Here is a 17,954-nt window from a genome sequence, read left to right on the forward strand (position 1 = left end):
CCAAATGGAAGTAAATGTTATTACCACAATAAACTCCATCCACCTATCCTCCACCACCATAGCTGGTTTATCTCTAGCAACGTAAACAACTTGAAGGGAATTACTCCCAGCTTACAGTAAAGACAAAGATAAACGGGACCCCAGGTAGACTTCAGTATCAGGAACACTATGGACAGGAAGAAAACGCTCAGGGAACGGAGAAGGAGCTGAGGAGGGGAAGGGTTTCTGGATGCTGAGAGGCAGAGCCACTGCCATCTCACTGAAGCATGAAGAAACACCCAAAAGGGCTGCGGCAATTGTGATATAGTCTGCACGTAGTGCAACGAATTATTTAAATACACATAATTTACAGCTACATACATTTGTTAGGTGATGATTTTTAAAGACTAAATGGGAAAGCTTCACAAATGGGAGGCTCGGGCGAAATGATCTACAAAGTACTCACCATCACCTCCACTAGGTGGTGACCAGCCTTGGCAAGAGACCAAGGACGAGTTCCTTCTTCAGTCTGGTAAAGCAGCAGTCCCCAACCTTTTTGGCAACAGGGGCCAGTGTTCCTAAGAGAACCTAATGCCTGATGATCTGAGGTGGAGCTGAAATGGCGATGCTAGTGCTGGGGAGCGGCTGCAAACACAGATGAAGCTCTGCTCTCCCACTGCTCATCTCCTGCTGTGTGGCTCGTTTCCTAACAGGCCATGGACCGGTACCGGTCCACAGCCCGGGGGGGTGGGGACCTCTGTGGCAAAGGACAGCCCTGTCCCTCGTCTCTATTTCTCACATATTCTGCCTGCCCTGATCTGGCTTGTGTCCCAATTCCCCACCATAGTAACATTCATTTCATTCCCCTCCAAGCTCATAGAGAAATAAATTAGTTCCATCTTTAACATCCCATTTTGAGGCAACAGTTGCCGCTGCTGCTCAGTGGCAGTTTCTTCAGTACTTCACAAATAGTACTCAGAATGCCAACTCAGGTTCCTGTCTTTGGCGGAAATCTTCCTGGGCTAAGTAATCTCACCAACATAGGAACTTCATACAAAGTTTGCAGTGTATTTTTCTAAGTGTCATCTTTACCTTAAAAAAGCATTATTTCATGATTTATTCAGAAAACTGGGGTTCTAAAGTGATCATGTTCCTACTTTAAAGATTCGGTTCCCTCTTCTGAAATGAAGCATAGCCATATAAATGAATATGAAGAAAGTGGGGGTGGATGGGTGAAAAAGGTGAAGGGGATTAAGCAGCGCAAACTGCCAGTTATAAAAATTAGTCACAGGAATGTAGAGCACGGCGTAGGGAATATAGTCAGTAATATTGTAATAACTATACTTGGTGCCAGGAGGGTGCCAGAATTATCATGGTGATCACCTCATAAGGTATATAAATATCTAATCACTAATGTTGTACACCTGAAACTAATATAATATTGTATGTCCACTGTAACTGAAAAATAAATTTTAAAAATAAGTTGCTCACGGTTACATTAATTTCCAAAAGCAGTTTCAGCTTCTGGTAAACACACTGGCCTGGGTGTGGCCCGGCGGGCACGGTTTAAAGGAAGTGGAAGGGACCGTGTTATAAAAAGAGAAGCACTGTCTCTACATCCCTTACTACTTAGGAGGCCACTCTGGGGACATTAACAGCAATAAGTAACCGCCACACGAAGAGGTCTGACAATGGGAAGAGATTCCAACACATCCACCCCAGGACAAACAGGATGCCGGCGACTACTCAGAAGGGGAAGCCCTATGCACAACCGAGAGGGCTGCTAGGAAGGCCATCCTGAGCCTGGCTCCGCGGGTGTGCGGGGCTGTCTGTGCCTGTCTGTGGTGAGTCCCTGACAGAAGCACTTTCATCAGTGTAGGGGTGACTACGATTCCCAGGGCTCATTTCCTGGGCATTGCTGAAGCACCGTGTTTGAGGACTTACTGCTACCAAGCCATGTTTTGTTTTACCTGCCTTCTTTGCCTTCAGTACTGTGGGATTAACTGTCATGGAAGATTCATAACCCTTTCTACTTCAAGAATTCGGCAACCCTTCTCTCTTAAATCATCAACATCATTGTGGGGTAAATAATTTGAATATTACTCTCATCACTGCCATGAGCTGTACATGTGACCCACGCTCCGCCACACTCCCCCACCCCTCACCTTTGTTTGAAATTGGTTCGGCTCCCTTTCCTCTCCCAGCCTCACTTAAGAGCAGCACACCTATTAAAATTCATGATGTTTGCCTCAGTGCAAGCAAGTGTCTGATTGCAGCTGTCAGTTTCCCAGTTCAAGGATTTTCATACTGCCTGAGAGGACAATGCAAGGTTCGCACTGCTAAGGAAATAGGTCAAGTTCAATTTTTCTATTTCAGTTCTGCTGCCAAAAGTGTAGGCTTTTCCTTCTAGGGGTAAAAAAAAAAAAAAAAAAATCCTGGGTAGGCTCAGCACTCCAAAAGAGGTGAAGAGGGCACACTTCCCTCCCTCACCAGGGAGCTGCCACATTTCCTCAACGACACCTCCGGGACTTTTGTTTTGTCATTGGCGACTCTTTGGAAGAGTCTGTCTTTTTGCTCTTTTTGTTATTATGCTTCACAGACGCTGAGACACCAACCTGAACCACAACAAAAGAGGAACTAAAGATAGGACCACCTATCAGCCACCAAAAGGATTCTTAACGTCCCAAAGTCCACAGTCGTCCTGTTGAGTGGGTTGGGTTTTTTCATCTTGTGCTACCTGGAGAGTGAAAGGCAGAAGTGTGGAAACCAGCAGGTCTGTTTCACACGATAGCTCAGACCCATTTCCCTAACCTTCCTTTCCCCTCCCCCTCACACCCACACATGCTCACACTCTTCTACTTTTGGCACAAGTCGTGGAAAGACATTATAAGCGGGAAGGAAGAGAAGAAAAGAACATTCTTAAATCCTCGAAAAGTTACTGTAATTCAGAACTGTCGCTGAATTACTGAATGTAACCAGAAGGGACTTAGTGTTTATGTGATGCTAACCTACACACTCACCCCATTTACAGATGTAACAGAAGGTTAGAGAAGTAAATTCTCTAAGGCACACATGCTGGGTTAGGAAGCCAGGTCCCCTGACTCGTAAGGGCACCTTCTACTTCACTCCTATAACAGACAGCAGACAGAGGAGAGAGACATGCCATAAATTGATAACTGAACACTTGCGATCCAGCTAATTTTCCTTGTACTACCAGGCAAAGATGAGAAAGAATGCGATGTCCTAAAAAAAAGAGCACTCACTAGAGTGAGGAGACCTGGATTCTAATGCCTGAAATGTGTTTGGTAACCTCGAGAACGTCATGCACCATTCCAGGTCTCCGTTCTCTCACTCATAAAACTAGGGGCTTTGGGATACATGATCTGTCGGTTCCTTCCAGTCACACATGTACTTGTTTCCACACACAGCGTTTGCTGAGAGCAGCTATGTGGTCCTGGCACTGTATTAGACACAAGATGTATTTAATAAAACATGAATAAGAGGAGGTCCCTTCCATCAAAGAGCATTTACATTTCTTTCCTATTATCTGTTAAGTCGAGCCAAGTTTTCAATAAGGAACAACAAACAACTTGGAACAAACTATGTTACTGAACACTGGCTGCGCACAGATCACTGTGCTTGGTATCGGAGATGCCACAACTAAGAGTAACAAACGGATGACGGTATCTTTAAGCAGGAGATGAGATACATGCATGTGAGAAGTGAAAAAACATTATTGAACCATATTCTTGGCATGTCACAAGATGGACTTATTTGCTAATTTATCTTCTATCCAGTCAGAGTGTGACCTGGAAGACTCTGAAAAAACTTTGTTGGAGAGGAGATGGCATGGGTAGATCAGACTAACCAAAATGAGGAAACGGTTTAATTACAGTTGTAAAAGAACTAGGGGCAAGAAGGGACAGGACAAAGTAGGTTGTGGTAATGCCATTTGACACTATTTCCAAGGGTAAATTTTATGCTATAGCCACTGTTTGATTTTCTAGAATATTCCATGATCATTTTTATTCCTTTACCTTGTTCATGTTTTTTCCCACCTTGGTACCTCCTCTCCCCCAACCCTAGTCCTCAAACTCTTCTGTCCTCTCAAGGTTGAGTTCAACTCATTCTTAAGGAAGATTCAGTCCAGTGAATACTGCTATTCCTGATAACATTCACTTTAGACATCAAACATTAAATTTTAGTTAAATTAACTAAAATTAATTTTTGACCAATTTTATAATAATCTCTATTTTATATGGTTATAAAATCCTTAAGAGAAATTCAGACAGCATAGATTTTTGATAGTAGACTTAGATGTCACCACTGAGATCATTTAACCCAAACTCCCTTAGGTTCTAAGTAAGGAAACTGGGATGCTACTTATAGGCGCCGAAGTCAGTCAGAAACAGATGCTGAGGACATTGTGAATCTGGCCACTGGAGGAGGGAGAGCGTAGTTACTAAAACTGAGATGGTATTTTGGAAATTGCTGCTTCAATTTCTGTAATAATCGCTTTTGCACAAGAAAGGTCTTTAGATATCTCCATTATTAAAAGTATTTGATTTTACATAGAGCGACTCTAAACTTACCGCATGTCAATGTCTTACTATACAGGTTTTCAGAAAGGAAGGGCCAGAGACCATGGCTGGGTCCTGGTTCTGTCTCTAATGATCATAAAAATGTGAGGATGTAACTTAGCCTCTTACTATTTCAGTTCTAATTTCCTTCTAGGGGAAATGAAGAAATCAGATCAAGAAATCTTCAACATCAAACATTAAATTTTGCACTGTAATATACTATTTTTCATTTCCCAAGATCAGAGGGAACACTGTCATTTTCTATGAACCATGCTGCTACTCTATGTATTTTCTACCCATTTGCTTTTTCTCATTTCTAGCCTAACTTTGAAAATTTCTAGCTTCTTGATGTTTTCTGTTTATTCTTCATACAGTCAACTAAATTTCAGATAAGCAATGAATTGTTTCTTAGGACTAAGTATGTCCTATACAGTTTTTTCCTTAAATCTGACAACTCTACCAACATCAATGAATATCATTCTTCAGTCCTGTGCAGAAACCTTTAATAATTAATTTTTATGTTGGAAATATTTTAGTAGTTTTACAGAAGGAAAGATCCTGCTTATGTCAGATGAGAGGTTTCTCCAATCGGAGTTAGCAGTCTTGGATACAAATGACCATTCTCTTCACTAGAACAGCAGAGGAAGGGAGCTGGGTAGGGCATGTAGGAGCCAAGAGTCTTTGCTTAAGTGAAGAGCTAAAAACAAAGATGTGTGAAATTTGAACACAAACACAGCTGACTTGCAGAGGTGGACGCTCTTGCTCCTTATGTGCAGTGATGGCAGATCATGCTCTTACTGAGCCCCAGGAAGCTCATAATATCTATTAAACATTACATCTCCAGATCAAACCAGCTCATCTATCTTTGACCTTCGAAAGCAATATCTCCTTGAGGAAACAGCTCAACGTGATAATCAGTTCAATAGTCAGAATAAGCTAAAATCTACAGTTGATCAGTGAGAAAAGTGGATTAGCCATTTCTAAAGCACGGACTGGCTACACGAAGAATACATGCTATGTTAGATGTGTCATATTGCCATCTTGCTACAAGGTTATTAATCTGTAAGTATTAACAGAAAGCTATTACAGTCTTAAGGCTGCAACAGCTGCCACACATACAAATACAGATTTTGGTTCCTATCTAATCAACTAATAAACTAATGGTAGCACTGCACAGGAGTACAGCCCCCTCTCTTTCAGGGGAAGGGATGACAAAATCACAAGATGTGATGCCTTTCCACACAGGTATTAGACTTAAGTCTCAAAAGTTAATTCTGTTAGGTCTTAAACTGAAGTCTGTAGTATTGTTTCTTCTGCATCTTTATAGGAAACCTTCCATGAATATTAAATACATGAAAAGAATCTCTTTCAGTCACTGGTGTAGCCACAAAGAGAGTCTGCCCTTCATACAACCAAGGATATAAATCTTGCAAAGGCCCAGAGAGCTGCCTGTCTGTAGGCCTCATGCCAGGCTTCTGAGATGTTTATTCCTCTCTCCTCCTACCAGTTGAAATAGATAATTTTTGGCATTTTTTTTCCTTGAAATGAGAAAAGCACATTCTAAATTGCCTTTAACGAACTGATAGTGCTCTGATGAGTGCAATTTATCTTCTGAATATGAAAGAGAATCCCTCAACCCCACCCCAGTAATGTGCCTCCCAAGAGAATAATGCACGCAGACTGGCCCGCTGAGCTACTCTTTAATCAGAAGCTATTTTACATGATCATAGTCATCATTAGGCAGTATCCGCCCACCATTTATCTCTGTGACATGGAAGAAGTGAAAAGGAGGCAAAGCTCCCTGCCATTCAGGGGGATCTGAAAAAAGTCACCAGTGCTGCTTTTTGAGGGTTGTCTCCATCAGAAAAGGACCAGCAATCAGCCCAGCAAGAGCCCACCTCTTCATGACAGTGCACAAAGGCTGCATGAGCAGAGAGGACTTTTAATCATCGCTCAGGGCCTTGCTCTAATTATAAACTCAGATAAAATATGCATTAACATGAGCATTTTAGGTAGTCATCTGTCGCACAAAGAAAACAGGGAAATGTTTATTCTTCATACAAGTGAGCATCCAGAACTTCACCCCTTCAGAGATAAAAACGCCAGGGCAATATACTCACCATTTCACAAGCAATCAAGAATGCTAGAAATAAGTGGAACTCTGGTGAGATTTTTAAACAAATATTGTGTTGGTATTAGCAATGATTAAGTGCAATGATTAGAATCCAGACTCAGGCACTGGGTGAGCCAATGAAAATGAATGCAGATAACACTGTAATGCAACCAAAGGATTAAGTAAGGGTAGCCCTCTGTTGGTTCTAAACAGGAAACTGACTCATAAATATAATATTCTAAGGTTCAAGGTTTCCACTCATTTTTTTTTATAGGTCAATGTATGTTCCCTCTGAAATAGGTTTTCTCCTCCAAGCGACATTCACTAATTCATTCATAAAATGTTACCATGTGTTCAAGCTAATACACAGTGTGCAGCTGTTTATAGCAACAACTGTGGCTTACATGCTGCATGTTTTAAAAGCAATTGGAGCAAATTCCATCTAAACAACTTTATATGGGAAGGAAGACAAATTTTAAAAAAAACAAAACAAAAAAAACAACCCTGGGCAATCCAATCAGCAGAGATTGTATATAAAATTACAACCTAATTTCAGCAAACATCCATAGTATCTCTAACAGCTGTTAGACCTACAGAGCAGAAATAGTGCCAATGCACCCACAGCGGACAAAGATCAGAAGAAACCACAGAATAAACACAGCTCAATGACCTTTCTCAGTTTATTATAAAACCCTATAGTCCAAAGTTGTTAAAAGTTGTGTTTTTAAACAAAAAGTTCCTTCCCAGAAAATATATTCCATCATTACAGACAGAAGGAATATTCATGCCTTCAGGGAATCTTCTCTAAAGGTTATAAATGAACTTTTCTGAGGATGACTGAACCCATTTCTTGTTTACAAAATCAGAGATTACTCAAGTAAACCAAAACAAGTGTTTTCATAAATCAGTGTGATCAAAATCTTTAAATGAGAACAGTAAGGTCTTATAGAGTAAGAAGAATCAACAAAATTTTCATTTCTGTATAATATTATTGAAACTCAAAATAAATCATTACTATCCAAAGAGACATTTTATGGTTGATCTACACTTGCTATAAGCAGGTTTCAATAATACTTTTAAGACAAAATATGCTTTTTGCCTTTTAATTAACAGCAATAAATCTCTAGTGTCTAGAATTGCTGCAATTTGCTGATGATTTATACAGCCTTTTAATTTAGGGGAGGAGTAGGAAGTGAGGAAAGTATATGCACTGAAGAGTATTCCCTGGAGCAGTGGGTTTTCACCATAGCTGAATATTTCAAAATGCTGATGCCGTGGCTCCCTGCCCCAGACCAGAGAAAACACTTCCTGAATGTCCTCTTAATTAATCCTCATGACCACCTTGCAAGGTGGGCACTATAGTTATCCTCATTGGATAGATAAAGAAAGGGACTCACAGATATTAAGTTATATAGTCACACAGAATGAGGGTAGGAGGGAGCTAGGATTCTGGACTCTGCACTAGTATGTGATCTAGCTGTTACTGAATAAAAGAGAGAATGAATGATTTAAATGTCTGGTTTCAAAAGATAGGACTCCATTTGATGAGGTGTCTCTCCTACAGAATGATTAAAGAATTGTTATTTTGCCAATTTTGCAAGAAAGGAAGATGTGTCACCTGTCCATAGTTCATTCTCAGTACCATAGACAATTCTACAGTCATAATAACGATAAATCTGAATGATGGAAATGGGAGATAGAATAAGGGAGTGAAAAAGAAGAGTCTGGGTCTGAGCTAATGCCCTCAATGTTACAACTACTTTCAGGTTAAACTTACATCAATACCTTGGGAATCAGAAGTATCTACAGCAAGGAAAGCCTTTAAAATAATAGCCGTAGGGAGAAAAAGCTCAAAAAACATTACAAATTTTCTGTACATTTGGTTTAAAATTATATCCACTAAAATGTCTTAAAATATCTAGATATTTACCATGTTAACTGAAATTAACATTCTTATCTTTCATAATATGGGTCTAAAATTTTAGAAGAGGGCATACAAATATATATTGGATAAATAGGATAATGCTGTTTAACTGATTTAGGCTACTCCTAAGTCAGAGTTTGGACTTACTCTGTCCCTAATAATTCTACTTTTAATATTATTAAAAATCAAAAAAAAAAAAAAAAAGAAGGTGGTGACATGAAGAAAGTCACAGTAGGAAAAATGTTCATGACTCTGCTGAGGACTGACTGACAATCACAAACCATAAGCCCCTGCAATACACAGGACACGAACCTGAGGTGGCAACGCTCCACTATAGATGTATGATTTTCTTTTTAATTTAAGTTCCCTGGATAATTTAGCTCTAAAATAACAATTCCACAAATCATGATCTCTCATCTCCCATTTTTCCCAGCCCTTTGTAATTTGCCAATGGAAACGAATACTTACAAATGGAAGCACCTCTCTGTGGATTCCAGGCCCATCTGTGCACACTTTTAAATGTATGTGATCTGGTTTCCTTCCTTTCCTCACAAACTGTTAATATATTAGAAAACTAAACTGATTCCAGAGATCTTTTGTGAGTTACTGTAGTGAATTATGGGGCGTTACATTGTCTTTTATCAGTTTCACATCTTATAAATTATCTGATATAATCTAAAGAAGTAGAAAAGATCTTAGACCTCTGAGAACTAAAAAATTTGTATTTTGTTTCTTTGTAATGCACATCCTAGATATATTACCCTCCAAACACACAAACACAGACTGATAGCTAGCTCTTGAGGGAAGACCTATCAAATGGCTTTCTAGGCTTCAGATTCACCAGTATCCATTAATTTTTCTAATTTATGGCAGTTGGCTATAACTGCAAATAGAAAGCACATTTATTACTGTTTTTACAAGACCCTTATGAGTTAAAAGACAGCCTACATCTAGGTATTTCTATGCTAATTTACATCACAAAAGAGAAGCTTCCCCACTGGCCCTTAAACAAAGTTTTCTACATCCTCAGTGACTGTTTTCATAGCTCCCGTTCACAATCTATATAATTTAAAGTTCCTACAAAGTAATCAGATGTTTGACCTAAATATTGCTTCCCTCCTTATTTAGGTTTTAACTAGCTCAGTGAGTTTATGTTTTTTTTTTTTATTTTTATTTTTTAAGCTTAAAGCAGTGGAGACGATTTAAAAATAAACAAACAAACTGAATTTGGAGTCATCAAATAGCTGTGTTATTCCAGTGAAGTCACAGCCTCTCTGGAGCTTCATCATCTCACCACTAAAATGAGCACACTGTACTAGAGGATTTCTAAGTGTCCTCCTACCTACAGCCAAATAACACAAATGTCCCCCTTCCTTTCCTTCTCTCGGAACCAAGTCCAGTGGGAACACATTTTCCAGTTAGATGGAGTGGTCTGTCCCATCAGCACTTGTCCAGCTTCAGCTGGAATCTTTGAACACACTAGAGAACATCAATCTTGGCTCTATCCCAAACCACTGTGAAACGAGTCACTTTAACACTGTCATTCCCTCAGCCTCACAATACCCCTGCAGAAGCTGGAGCAAGCTACCTGATGTCCTTGAGTTCTGGGTTTATAATTTCCCAGGGACATCAACAAACCTAAAATACCTGAATAAAGTTCATTGCCATCCTCAGGGCCTCCTGATCAAAATGGTGCTAGAATACTGAATGGGAATAATAAAAGCTGCAGAAATAACAAACATGATTGTCAGGGGGAAAAGAGAAACTACTGTGAAAGCACCCCACACTCCCCACAACGAAAGTCACCTCACAACGATTTCTTGAAAGCATTTACCTCTTTTCTGAAAGGCTCTTTTACACTTTGGCTTTTACCCACCCTCACCTGTTCTTCCCCAACCTCCAGTCCACTCTCTCTAGCCTCCTCCCTCTGTCCATTACTGCTGGAATTCTTCAAGGCTCAGTCCTAGGACCCTTCTGTCTTCTAGCTCTACACTCTGTACAGATGATTTTGCTCATGACTTCAACTACACATCTAACCCTCCTTAAGGCTCTCTTCATTCCTGAATGTACCTCTATCCAACCATTTGCAATATCTTGACTCAGCCCTTCTCTCATTATTCAAAATTCTTAATCTTATGTACAATGCCCAGCATAACCTACTCCCACGGAGCCCTGACGATTTTCCCCGCTGATGTCTAGAAGCTTTTTCTCTATACTTGCTTGTCAGTAACCCTCTATCTCCCCGTCATCATTCCTGACCCTCAAAGCGCCATCCCCTTGGCTCAGGAAACCGTAGTCACCATTCAACACATTTTCAGACAGGCTGTAAGAAAGTTTATTCACTTCTCTCATATTAGTATAGCCACTCTCTTCCTTTCATAAAGTACCGCTTTACTACACATAAAGATTGAGCCTCTTGAAAAACCTATTCCAACCCTAAAGTTGATATGGACTAACTTTATACTTCAGCTGCTATACGGGATGAAAATAAATGTCTTTTTTATTCTACATAATTTTCTTATGCTACATTAGAAAATTATGCAGCATACACTTATCTTTATGCTGGTGACACTGGTGAGTTCAACCTTCTGAATTCACTTTTTCTATGTAAGTGAGAATGTGCATTCATACACATTGTTTTCCGCTTATAATATTTCTAGCACAACAAAGACAAAAACTAAATAAATAAAATCCCATCATCTCACTTCTGTTTCTGCACACTAATCTAGTAGAGATTTCTACAATCAGTTGATTAGCTTCCTTTACATGTTAAAACACATGGTAATAATATGACTGCTTATTTCTAAAAAAATCAGAATAAAGTACATGTCATTATTCCACATAAAAATTCAAGTTTAATCTGAAATTCAAGTTTGACACTTTACTACAGAAATGAAGTGTACCGATATGAAGACCCACCAGTAACATGGACTTTTTAAATCACCCTTCTGTCTTGAGTCCCTTTTTTATGGTAAGTACCCTAAGAAAATCGGTTCAAACTTGTTTGTCGTTGCATCTCTAACACATAGTGAGATTTCTGGTACAAAATGGCTGTTAACACTGTTGAACTGAATAAATGAATCCTGATTTCAAGGAGCTTCTAGTCTAGTTGAGAAAAAATATAATTAAAAGACACTTTGATTAGTGTCCATTAGCAAACAAAGAGAAAAACTGACAGATGGATTACTGGAACGACCAGACAAGGAGAACTTGAGCCAAGCCTGTGTAGCAAGTTTTGTCGCCCAGCCTCTACGTCCCCTCTTTTCTGATAAGAGAACACACTCCTTCCTCAAGGAACCATCTCTCCCCACTCAATCCGAGATGGTCTTTGATCAGAACAATCAGAGCGTCAAGTCTCCAATTATATTTTGATTCTGAAATTATGCCATGATGTCAGAGCTCCTTCAGAGATGCTTATTGGGAGAATGGAGGGGAATCTGGGACTATGTTAGAACAGCCCTGAAGCTGCCAGGGACCATAAGGAGAAGAGAAGCACACACAGTAATGGTGAACTCTTCAACCAGCTGCCAAATGCTCCAGGGACTTACCCGTCGATGCCTTTTCTCGGACCATCTAAAATTCTCTTCTACTCCCCTACCAGTTGAAATCTTACTCATTCATCAAAGACCTATGCAAATATTCCAATCTTTGCAAAGAGGGAAGAGCCTCTGTCAGAATGAGTCAGTTCTTTGTTCTTGCAGTATTTTAATATCTTAAAGCATTTACCAAGCTATTACTTAGCTTCACCACAAATGGCTAAGATTGGCCTTGAATCTGCTCTGAGAGCCTGTTGCATTTAACAGTAAGGCATATATATATTGCCTTACTGTTCACCTCTCATAGCATTTAAAGCTCTGCTTTAAATATTCAAACAACAGGATGACAGGAGTTTTTGTTTCTTTTTAAATAAAAAAAGATGTGTTTTATTTTTTAAATTTATCTTTGAGCAGTGATAATGCCTATTTTTAGTCTTACCTTAACCATTAATTATAATCATTTTCAAAAATTCAATCTAAGTCTCCATTCAGTTATTCTGAAGGCCATATATGGGGAAACTCATTGTTTTAAACCAGTTATCGGCCATTCACATTCTCTGATGTGCACATAGAGTAAAAAAAAAAATCATTTATATCACAGGAGTGCTTTCAAAATATGTATGCATTTCCCACTCAGTTTTGTTATTTAACAAAGGCTGAGATCTTGAAGACTTATGGAATCCAAATCTTATGGTTACTAAGCTCACTGTTCCCTAAGTTTTCCCTCCTGTATGTGTGTATATCTATATATCTATATATCTATATAGAGAGATATATATTTTTATATTTATATATAAAATATTTTAAATTTATATGTTTATGTATAAAGCATACATATATTTACATATAAAATGTACATACGTATATATAAATGCCTTAAATACTTCATTGAACAATTTGATACATGATTCAAATTGACATAAAATGTGAGTTGAATGAGCTGATATTACAACATTAATATTATGCATAGCACCTCATTTCATTATCCATACATTTTAACCAGGGCCACATTATCAAAAAAAAATTTTTTTAAGTCAATAATTACTGGGAAAACGTCTAAGTCTTATCTAGAGATGCGTTTTCCATTTCAAGCTTCTTGAGGAATAAAACATTAAAAATGGTATTTTCCTAGACCTCCAAAGTAATTCAATGTTCCTTATCTGCAGAAAAATACCAGGGGCAGAGGAAAGACAGTAGGAGCTAGCCTGTCCTCACTCTAGTGTATTCCTTTCTGGGGCTTGTAGAGGTTATAAGTGACCCTCCCAATATCCACTTAAAGATCTCAACTCTTCCATGGGCTCAGATATGTTGACCAGAATGCTTCCCCAGGGCCCTAAGTCATTCGGTCCTCTACACATTCTTTGTTGGCTGCCCTTTCCAGAAATGAAGGTTGCATACGTGTGCACAATGTTTTCCCTCCTCCCTACATAGTTGGGATGTGATCTAGGAGGGATGAGAAAAAATCAGCAAAAAACTCCTTTGAGGACAGTTTCTTTGTGATATAAGTAGCCACACTGAAAACAGAAGAAAATAAAAACTACTTGGGAAGCAGCAGAAGACCAGCAGGGCAGTGGGTGCTGGGGCCTCGCCTACCCTGAAAGCCCTTCCCAGAAAGGCTGCCAGAGCCGGGAAGACGGCAGCCACAATCTCACCGCTGGGAAAGGAAAGAGGCAATGAAGAAGGGGGTCTGGCCATCCTTTCTGGCTTTGTCCGCCTTTATTTCAGTGGGGAAAGTTCCCACATGGGGCTCCACAGGACAGACGGAGAGAAATTCACAGCTCATTAATGGCCAGCCGCTCATCAGACAACAAAAGCCAAGATGCAGCAGGCAATTGGCTCTTAGTCCCTTAGCTATAATTTCACTCTATTTGGGGGCATTAGGCAGGAGATAGGAAGAAACAGGCCTGAACAATGTGTCCAGAAGTGCTATTACTCAGCAAGAGGGCACTAAGCCCTACATAAATAGAAGTGGCAAACTCAAGGGTAAAGGCCTAAATCAATCACCTCTGTATTTTTAAAACCATAAATGCCACATTTATCAAGCACTTACTCTGTGCCAAACACAGTGCAACATGCTTTTAATACATTATATCTCACTTAATCTGGACAACAGTCTGGTGAGTTGGTATAATCATCCCTGCTTTGCTGATGAAAGAGGCCTTACTGACATCATTTTACAGATGAAGAAACTAAGGTTCAGAGTGATTAAATGCCACTAAAGACATCATGCAGACTAGGGTTTAAAATCTCGGCTTCTGGCTCCAGTTCCGGTGCTCTTTCTGTGAAGGTACTGTGTATTTTCTTCATTACAGAAGGAGTGAAAGTGTACTATACAGTGTAGAAACCGGCTAGGCTAAGCTATGATGTTTGGTAGATTCAGTGTATTAAGCGCTTTTTGACTTAATGATATTTTCAACTTACAATGGGTTTATCAGGACGTAACCTCAACATAAGTCAAGGAGCACCTGTATTGATCTTTCTAAAATGGTGAGAATATGTATGTCATACAGGATATAAACTGTTCTCTCATTTTTAAAAAAGATAAAACATTTCGTTAAACCTCCAATTAAATAAAGGAGTGAAAAAACCTCACTATTTAAGAGAAGTCAGCATATTATATAAACACATAAACTTCAACTATGTTCTTTGTCAAATGCACTTTAAACAAAAAACCAAAAACATACATTTAAAAACACAAGTGATTTTAAAATGTAGTTTTTCTGGACTAAAATTTGGTTCTAGTTTCACAAGAATGAGATGCACAATTCAGTAGCATTTTAAAAGTCACTAGACCAGCTTATTTCCACCTCCAACCAACCCTCCAAGATTTCTTCCACTCTAGTCCAGAATCAGTACAGATTTTGTATGTTAGATGCAATTCCAAAGCTTAGAATGAAAGACATTTGCAGTAGCAAAGAAAAATGTATTCTTCCTTCTTGCCCCCATGAGAAAAGAAGCTTTTATGTTGTGAAACAGCACACTTTTGCCAAATGATCTTGACCTTCATGAAATGTTAAGGGGGAAAAAAAAAACAAAAAACTTCCAAAACACAAAACATTTTACTTCATGCTAGGCATCTTACAGCCAGTTGCCAAAATGCATACAATAATAAAAAGCTGCTGATACTCTCTCCACAATGCTCTGCATTTCTTCTGGACAAATGACAAACTGAATGTTCAGTCCTCGCACGCTGACCTCGGATATCACAAACAGGTGGGCTGAGTTTACTACATCCTTAGAGTCAGCTGTGTTACTTCCCAAACCTGTGTATGCCAGTTGCACTTGTTAAAATTCTAGAGTTTAATGAAATATTACATAAATTAAAGAAATATGAGTATGAAAACAAAGGTTTTCAATGGAAATTAACTTGAATGATTGTGAAAATGTGCCATAAAGATAGGTTACTAAAATAAATTGCTACTGAATTAAATGTCTTTGGATTTGGGAGGATGAGGTCTGATAAAAATTTAAATGGCTCCTGCCCTCAGACTGGTTCACAGGTATCTAAGGTCTCACACCGAAGAACTGAAACTAGCAATTATGAACTCTACATGGTAGATGTGGTTTATATAAGAGGCACCAGGCAGAACTTTATTCAACTGATCACACTCCAACCAAAAGCCTTGGCTCTACATCAAATATTTGGTCAACCAAAGAATACTTATAGTTTTAAGTTAAAAGCTACTTTAAAAAGTACATGTAATTTTAAATGATTCACGTAAGACTTTTGATCAACCAATAAATTACTAGATCAATACATTAAAATAAGAGGATTTCTACTGCAATTCTTATCATAAGCAACTTTTTAACATTCACCTTCCAGGGCAACCCTTATCTCAACATCTACTTTATTCATCATTTGACAAAATATTTTTCAACACTTTCCAATAAATATTGCCCATAATGGTATTTCACTTAACCTGTTTATTATAACTCTCCATGAAATGTAAAAATATCATGGCTGGAAAGAAGGGCAATGGCAATGTTCTCCCCAAACTGGACATATGTGGCACTGAGTATACAACAGATAGTGCATGTGACCCTGCGTACTGCCAGTTGCAGAGGCAGGCGACTTTATATGAAGCATAGGTGCCTCCTCTACAGCCCACTTTTCCAACACAACTGCACCTAATGGGGTTGAATAACAAGGATATACAATTTGCATTATGAGAAATAGAACCAATTATGACCAGGTCAGGGTCAGGAGCCAGCAAGCACCAGTCACATGGGACAAAACAACTATGCAATCAATTCTGATACTTATGCTTTCTTATCATTTTATTTCAGTTTGTTTATCTTTCACTTAGCTTTAAGCAGGTAACAGCTCCAGCTCTCTATACAAAAAGAACCTTCAGAATATCAATTCTCACCTGCTGCCTTATAGTGTATAACCAACTTTTACATTTATTATTTCAACTGACCCTCAGAAAATTCTACCAAGTAAGCAAGTCATGTAGCATTATCTACATTTTACAGGTGGGGTAGTTGGGCCTTAAGTAACTTGTTCAAAGTTATGCAGCCAGTTGATGATGCAGCCAGATCTAGTATTCAAGTCTTAAAACCCTATTTTCACTATGACTAATGTTCCAAAATACATCAAATTATGCCACATTCTAACTGTATAAACTTAAATCAAGTTACAAACCCTTACATATATCCAAGGCTGCTTTAATAGTAAATAACCAACACATATGGAAAGCTCACTATGTAGCAGGCACTATGCTAAGCACTGACCATATATGACAGCATTTAACTGTCATTACAGACCTTCGCTAGGGACTTGCCCTAGCTCACACATCTCAGGAGGAGATATGGGACTCGACCCACGTAGTCTAATTCCAACAACCCAGCTTTCAAATGAATGACTGAGCTTTCAACTACTACACCACAGTGCTGGCCAACTAGTTTATAAATTCATCTGGGAAATAAACTATGTTTTGTATTCTTCTCTTCTAAAGATTTATAATTAGTACAATTACCCGGGTACCATGTAGACAGTTTTCTCTTCCATTGCTTTCTAAAGCAGTGAGTCTGAAATGTGTGCATACAAATCAGCTGGAGACTGTGAAAAGGCAGAGTATGATGCGCAAGAGCTGAAGCCGAACCCAAGAGTCTGCATTTGTGAAAACTTCCAAGTGATGCTGGTTCTGGTCCTTGCACCACGACTTGAGTGATAAGAATCTAAAACACATGCTACTTTTTTCCCAATAAATCTTGTCATAAGTGGTCTATGGCCATGCTACCCTGAACAAGCCCAATCCCGTCTGATCTCGGAAGCTAAGCAGGGTTGGGTCTGGTTAGTACTTGGATGGGAGACCTCCTAGGAAGACCAGGTGCTGTTGGCGTAAAAAAATAAAAAAAATAAAGGATTGTAAGCTGACAAGGTCTTTGAAATCTGTGAGGTCAACCAAGGGTTGCCTTGCCAAAAAAATCACGTTATAAGTGAAGACTTTATCGGGTTTGGTATCTTACCATTTTATCTCAGAATGAGTCAAATGCCCTTGGCACCGTTGATGGCAAGAAATCAGAGGGCCTCCACCATTTGAAGATGAACAGAAGGCGAAGTAGTAGAAATCTGTTTTGCTCAAAATTTTATCTTCAAATATTATTTGAATAAACTAATTTTGCCTGTGAAGTTGTACACGCTCTACAATATCAGAAGCCTTAGAAACTTTGATACTCTGCATTTTTTATAGTAAATTCTCTTTTGATAGAAAGTCTTTGCACTCTGCATTTTTGAGAGTCATTTCATAACTATTTCTGTGAGGTACTAGAGAAGAAAAACAACTTTTAGAGTCAAAAGATCATGTATTAGTTGAGTG

At 38.9% G+C, this 17,954-nt stretch overlaps 1 protein-coding gene and 1 pseudogene across 14 annotated transcripts in view; one reads left to right on the forward strand and one right to left on the reverse strand.

Annotated features, from left to right (window-relative positions):
- DCLK2 (doublecortin like kinase 2) overlaps positions 1-17,954 on the reverse strand; it is a 144,545-nt gene that overhangs the window by 83,908 nt on the left and 42,683 nt on the right. The window lies entirely within an intron of this gene.
- Positions 17,359-17,477, forward strand: LOC120613707 (uncharacterized; annotated as a pseudogene).

The sequence above is a fragment of the Pteropus medius genome, unplaced genomic scaffold (genome assembly GCF_902729225.1).
Source record: "Pteropus medius unplaced genomic scaffold, Ma_sr-lr_union100, whole genome shotgun sequence".
In the NCBI taxonomy this organism is placed as follows: Eukaryota; Metazoa; Chordata; class Mammalia; order Chiroptera; family Pteropodidae; genus Pteropus; species Pteropus medius.